Source organism: Tympanuchus pallidicinctus, unplaced genomic scaffold (genome assembly GCF_026119805.1).
Source record: "Tympanuchus pallidicinctus isolate F22 unplaced genomic scaffold, pur_lepc_1.0 scaffold1, whole genome shotgun sequence".
Taxonomy (NCBI): Eukaryota; Metazoa; Chordata; class Aves; order Galliformes; family Phasianidae; genus Tympanuchus; species Tympanuchus pallidicinctus.
Window position 1 is genome coordinate 47,320,657 of NW_026294618.1, and position 6,723 is coordinate 47,327,379.

The following is a 6,723-nucleotide window of genomic DNA, read 5'->3' on the forward strand; positions in this document are numbered from 1 at the left end:
TGTTTGTGCCACAGGACAGCGATGGCAAACGTTTTGGGTGTTTGTTGCCAAATGAATTTAAAAGACTTTGCAACATCATGTTGGTTCAGATCTCTCCAGTGCCAATTTGGGAGTGAATCATCATGCCACAGTGGTTTTGCTACTGAACTGATGCTTCTGCTCCATTGACTGCAGCAAGACATACAGAGATGAGGCCCTGAGGTCAGCTTTAACCTAATCCTGATTTCTCCTCCAGGAGAGCTCTGAAGGAAATTGAAGGTATGCTTATACAACTATGCTTTCAATCCTATTTTAAAATGATCTCTACTGTGCGAAAGCCAACTGCAGTAACAACATGATCTTAGCTCTTAGAATGTGAAGAATTTTAGAATTTAAGGAGTTAGTACTAGCAAGTGCTGTGTAAAGGAATTTGATTAAAGAACAATATGTGATGTTTTATTCTCTACCAATATAGAAAACAGCACAGAACGGGGGGAGGGGGGGAAAAAAAGATTTAAAGATCTAGTAATTTTCTCATAATCATGTCTTCTTTTTAATTGCAGTTTGACAACCTCTGAAGGGAGATTATGGTGAGGTGGAGGTTGACCTTTCCTCTCATTAAAGTAGCAATAGGACTAGAGGGAATGGCCTCAAGTTGCACCAGGAGAGATTCAGGTTGGATGATGGGAAAGGCTTCTCCAAGAGAGTGGTGAGGCACTGGAATGGGCTGCCCAGGGAGATGGTGGAGTCACTGACCCTGATGGTGTTCAAGAAATGTTTAGATGTTGTACTGAGGGATGTGGTTTAGTGGGGAAATATTGGTGATAGGTGAATGTTCAGACTGGGTCATCTTAGAGGTCTTTTCCAACCTTGGTGATTCTGTGAAGTCTACTAAACACTGGATGAAAACATAGAAGAGTGATTGTTCAGCATGTGATATAAAAATCTGTCTTAATTTAGTTGATAACAACTCAGGTTGCTGACTGTTGCTTGTGGAAGCACTTTTTCCCTCCAACGTATGTTAGGATGATAAGTGCTCTTTGGACATATAACCTAACCATGATGTGTACAGAGAGCAGAACACAGATGCACTTGAAACATAACGGAAGAGAAAAAGTGCTTATTTTAATTTCTCTGGTATCAATACCTTTGCTCATAGAAGTATATACTGAAAAACTTACTGAATTTGGAAATTGCAAAGATCTCTTCAGTTACCCCGTTGATAGCTGCGCCAGTTCTGTTTGACCCAACAGCTTATCTCTTAACCATGCTGTTTGTCCAGGCCTGCGTGAAACCTGGAAGGTTTTGCACAAATAGCAGCAAGTTAATAAGAAGTAAGTTTAATGTCAAAAGTTCTCTTTTGGGCCATGACAAAGAGACAAGAAGCTGTTCTATGGAATGGAGGATATTACTGTCATTAATAAAAGAAAAAAATACGCATTTCCAATGATCTAATACCTGGTAGTTGTGCTAAGAGAAACTTCCCAAAGCCTGAAATTGCCCTTATATACACCCATTAAGGCTGGATATCTGTTCACATTGCTTGATCTCCTAATTTATATCTGACTGAGCATCAGACTTTGATATAAAATCTACCCATAAGTAAAGTTTTATTGTTTTCTTAACATGTGACAAATAAGAACCTGTCGGTAACTCAACCAGATTTCAATCCCTAGCTCACAATAAAATAGCATCCCGCCCTACTTCCTCCACTTTTGATTGCTCTCACCAAAGAAGAATAGAAAACAAATCAGAACAGCTTTCTGAAGAGGAGCCTCTGAACCAAGCAGATGCTCATCATTAGCACAGGAGAACAACATCTGTAACTTCTGCAGGGATTGCTTTTTAGCTTCCTGACCCTCTCTCCTTGTTGAGTTTCTTCACTGTGGGCAAACTTGAAACTATATGGAATGTTAGATGCTGATTTTTGCCTGTTACTCGTGACTCGAGACTCGACATGTTAGTAAAGCAGATTTGCATTTTTATTACTATTTTAAGCATGTGTGCAGCTGAATCTTCTGTTACTGGGTTTTTTTATTAGAAGAAAACATTGTTTTAATTGCTCAGACAAGCAACAAGGTGGATTCCATGCGTTGTTTTGTTTTTGGTTTTCTTTTTTTTTTTTTAAGATCTCTGCCTGCTCTGTGAACTTGTAGGACATACTATTCGTTTATTTAAATCCAAATAAAAGAAGAATTCTAATTTTACCATGTTATGGTTTAATTTTTTTTTTAACTTTCAGAAAATGAAAAACTTCTTTGTTCAATAGTTCAGTGGTTGCTCTGCCCATGTTTTGTTAATTTAAGGGAAGAATTTTGGCAAGAATGTGATCTCTGCTCAAAACATCATTCTATATTTTCCGTCAGATTTTCCCCTTGTACAGGGTATCCAGCATTCTTGGCTATGATGATATGAGGATTTAATCTTCTCCTTGAAAAACAGTGATTTTATTTCAAGGTATTCTTTCAGTATCCTTCTTTATTTTTTGTGGTTCATCTACAAATTAGAAGTCCTTCCATTTATGTTCCTTGTTGTAGGAACATTGAATACTACTTGTGTTTTGGTGACATCTTCTGGATAAGGTTGCCACTGGAAGGAGTAATTAAAATACATCACTACTAGTGCCCTTTGTGCTTGTTTCTGGTCTATTTTGGAAGAAAAACGTACACCTAACCTTTACCAGTGATTAGTATCCTACTTGAAGTTTAGTAAAGACTTGGAGACTCCAAAGTGGAAGATGAAAATGGATTGAATTATAAATGCAAACAGACACTGCTTGCATGATGCTTCATATACAGACAGACTGAGATCTTTTGTCTTATACTTGTATAAACGCAATTAAATAAATCTGTTATCCATTTCTCTTTTTCTTCTTATGGTAGGCCTGTACAGTGCTAATTGTTGGACAGACTACCAGAGGAAAAAAAAAAGGGTTCCCTTTGTTAGAGTAGAGATGCCCATAGCCAGGTTTTCTACCTTCAGCAGCAGGTGCATGGAGGAGAGGACAAAGGGCAAGGTAAGTCAGAACCAACAATTTCCAGAACTTATTTCTTGCCATATCAGAAATACTGTGTCCAGACACAGAGTAAGAGGCAGTACCTTGTATTTACTAGGTCATGACTGATCTTTAGTTCTGTCACTTTTTCCAGGAAAGGATAGCAAGTATCTCCCTTTGTTTCTTCTATAATAGCTGCAGCTTTATAGAAGAGAGTTCTCTTTTTCGCTTTCTTTCTCTTTCCTTTTTCTGCTATAGTGAAAAGTTCTGGTAACATTAGTTATTCCTCATCTTAAATCTGCTCCATACACCTAAGAGCCATTCTATGAAACATCCAGATTAACTCTACCAGCTGACTTGGAAAAAGTTACTGAAGTCAAGTTTCTAATTTTTCTTGTCACAGAAAGTTAGGTTGAGCAGAAGTTTAAAAAGGCTGTAAAGGCAAGAGCTTTATAAATTCTTCTGAAAGTTTTGTCACTGTTTTCACTTTCTATTAAAGCAGTACATATCTATGGTACAGGGTGACAACTATTGAGTCTCAGTATATTCCTCTTCCCAGTAATCCTTAATTCACAATGCTAACAAGGTAGTTCCAGTCTGGATTGTGCTAAGCAACCATCTAAAGAAAGCCAGAACTGTGTTTCCTTCCTACCTATGTCACTGATGTACACCAGTGACACTCTGTAGCAAAAGCCACCTGACTGAAAGAGGACAGAGGTTGACATGCGGGGAGGAAACATTCAAGCCAGAAGAACTTCTGAACATCACTTGTCACTTTGAGCACTGATCAGCAACTGCCTGCCAGCATCTGCAACCATGTTGTGAATTTGTCAGCCAGATACAGCACTGGAGAGAGGAATTGCAACGTTCAGCAGCAGTCATTATGGGTATTGTACAGATTCTACAGCTCAGTGGACACGAGGTCCAGCTATCTTATCCCCACTGTAATGAATTTTGGCAACTTCTGCCATTCTTAAGACAACAAAATGTAATACCTATAAGGCTGCTCTGTTAAGAATCCTGTAATTTGGTAAGATTCTGGTCGACAAATGTAATGATTTTCTTTCATGAAAATGGATGGCTGTTCCCCAAATGACTCAGTACTGGTTCCTTTCCTGAGCTCTTGTTTTTTGAGGTTCCACAGTGACATTTCAAATTTAATCATAATTTAAAGTCCCAGCGGGTACTACTTTCAAATCCAATCTAAATCAAGCAGAGGAAGTAGGCTTGCATCTCAGGTGAACTTGCCATGATCTATTTCATGAATTTCAGGTGTTAAAAAATTTCCACAAGTTTTAAAGTGGGCACTGAAATATATACAATACTTCTGCTGTGAGATGTGAACGTCTCAATGGTCAGAGATTGGCAGCAGTCTTCTTTCTCTTGCAACCTACTAACAAACATTCTTTGCTGGGAAGCCTACAGAAGCCTTTCTGTTGATCTTGGAGAAAGGGCTCTTCTGTAGATTTACTGTTTCATTAGAATGGAAATGGTTTCAACCACAAGCTTTCTGACAGCAGTAGCTTGTTTTCTGCAGGAATGCTGTTTCTTTCTTGCTCCCTCACTGTCTGCACAAAAGTAGCTGTGAAGTATGAAGTCAATAGATAACCTTTTGGGCATTTATACTGTTTTCTAATACTTCATGTCTTATTGGAGAACCAATATTCAATTATTGAATGATAAAATTCCTATCATTTTTCCTTTGAAGATTTCTCATATTTCTTAGAGGAATTATCATAATTTAACAGTTGTTTTACTTATTCTTCATCTGATTCCATCCTCAGTTTCAAAGCCATCTTCATGGAAACCAGGTATTGTCTGGTACAGATTGTGCCTTTTCACCTACTTATCTAATGCCAGCAAAAGCAAATAGTTTCCAATTTGGGAGGTACTCTTCATGAAATGTCCCGAATGACAATCAGTACAAAATCTTTTTCCATCTAGGCAAGAAACATCTCAGTGGTTAGCACACTACATCTGCTCTAAGTGGCATTCAGATTCAGCTGTCTTTTCCGTAACAGCTGTGGAATTCAATCTTTGTGTTTCTTGTATGTAGTAAACACTCATATCTTCTTCTTTCTGCTTGTTTACTATCTTGGTTGTTTGGTTTGCTGACTTTTCAGTTTGGAGGCTGTCTGGGATAAGGCTGAGTTGAGCAATGTGGTTCAGCCTTTAAAGATAAGGTGCAAAGAATTTGCCTTTGAGAAATTCAGGAATATTTCAGGTCCTGACTTTAATACAAGAAAAAGAATATTAAGTATAACCATATAAATAACGCAGAGCAATCCAGCAGCCAAATCTACTTTGGCTTTTTTATAGGAACTCAAACATCTTTACTGGTTTTTTTTTTGTTGGTTTTTTTTTGTTTTGTTTTGTTTTTTCATTAAACAATACTCTTTGCACTCAGTAATCATTACATGTATGTGTATATGTGTATTTACGTTATGTATTTATATATAATGCATCTGTAAATGCATTCAGTTTATAGGTACACAATATATTTTTTCAGATATTGGAGGCATGTGCCAGAATATTTCTTTATTTGCAATGAATTCTTTGAAATTATGGTATTTAGAGATTCACATGATTCAACTTTTGATGTCGTGAGTTCGAAAGCAGAAATTACTGTTTCTGGTTTTGTTTAACCTGGAAAATTCATCCAAAATTACTCAGCCAATTTTGTGATGTCCCAACCATTGTTTCAGCTACGGTGCTTTTCTTTTTCTGAGCCTGTTGCAAATATTGTAGGTGTGGAAGGTGTTGCTACCATTTTTTCCCTATGTCCAAGTCCATTAGATGACTTATTCTGAAAGATGTATAATTTAAACTTGTCTTATAAACTTATAATTTACTCTTGTCTGAGTACATCAGACAAGACCTGCTGAAAGGAGCACTTAATTACTTATGTTTTTATATGGCAATTTTATCATTCAGATACTTGAGTGCTGGTAGATTTTGAGGTCCCTGGAGCCTGTGTGCTTTGTGTCAAATATTGTTCTCTAAGAATGGCATCACTGTGTGATTCAAAGAGAAATTCACCTGTTTAGCTAAAATGTTTCACTGAGATTTGCATTTCAATTATACTGAGGTAAGTAGATTTAATGAATTTTAGTTGACTATTTTTGATCACGGATGTTGGGTCCAGAGGGACTCAAGTTAAATATATTTTAGTTTAAAGCTGCTCTCTCTACTATTTTAAAAACATAGATGCTGCTTAGGTAATGTGTACAGTAATTGGAGAGCTTGTGAGTTCTTGGAGGCCAGTAGGAGTGGTGGAGTTCTTCACATCGGGATGTATTGTCTACACTGGCCACAAATGGAGTGAGTGCTGTGTATTGACCCAATCTGAAGGAGTGACTACATGGAAGCCTTGCACTAAGCTTGTCCTGGGCACGGAATTAGATCTGAATCAGGTTCAAAGCCTTGCAAACATACATTTGTGAATTTTAAGCTGTCTTCAGAGTAGCTGTATAACAAGGAGAAAAGGCCTCCATGAGGGAGTGGCAGTGATGTTATGGACTGATAGTAGCCCTCATTCCCTGTTCTCCTGCGCTGCTCAGGTAAGGAGGTGAAAGAGGATGGATGGCAAGGGAGAGGTGTTTTTAGTTTGCTTTTAGTTCTCACTGGTCTGTTTACGATAGACAATAAACTTTATGAATGTCCCCACACTGAGACTGTTTTGCCTGTGACAGAAACTGGTTGAGTGATTTCCCTGTCCTTGTCCCAACCCTTGAGACCTCTTCCCTATC